A 512-nucleotide genomic window follows, 5' to 3' on the forward strand; every position below is an offset into this window, starting at 1 on the left:
CCGCTGCCCAACGCAGCTTATCAACCGCTGCCCAACGCAGCTTATCAACCGCTGCCCAACGCAGCTTATAAACCGCTGCCCAACGCAGCTTATAAACCGCTGCCCAACGCAGCTTATCAACCGCTGCCGACGCAACTCATCCATCACTGCCAAACGCAGTCCGTCAGTCGCTGCCAAACGCAGCTCAATCACCGCCAGAACGCAGGTTAAGGTTCTGACTCATTCAAACGTGATCTAACAACTTCGAAGCTGTTCTTCACCCACGATTTGAGGAGTGGCTTTAGTGGGTTGTTACACCCGACTAATGAGGTAACTAAACCCCTACTTAGGTGCGGATTATGGGGGCAGTTACACCCCTATCCCCCTATAAATATCAACAAACTTAGTGGAGATTTTTTTTTTGGATTGGGGAGATCGGATTTTTGATAATCAGATCAAGAGAGATTTCTTTTCATTAATCGGAGGGGGATCTTTCGATCAAATCTTCCAGAATCAGAAAAAGGAGGATTGAC

This window comes from Asparagus officinalis, chromosome 5 (assembly GCF_001876935.1).
Source record: "Asparagus officinalis chromosome 5, Aspof.V1, whole genome shotgun sequence".
In the NCBI taxonomy this organism is placed as follows: Eukaryota; Viridiplantae; Streptophyta; class Magnoliopsida; order Asparagales; family Asparagaceae; genus Asparagus; species Asparagus officinalis.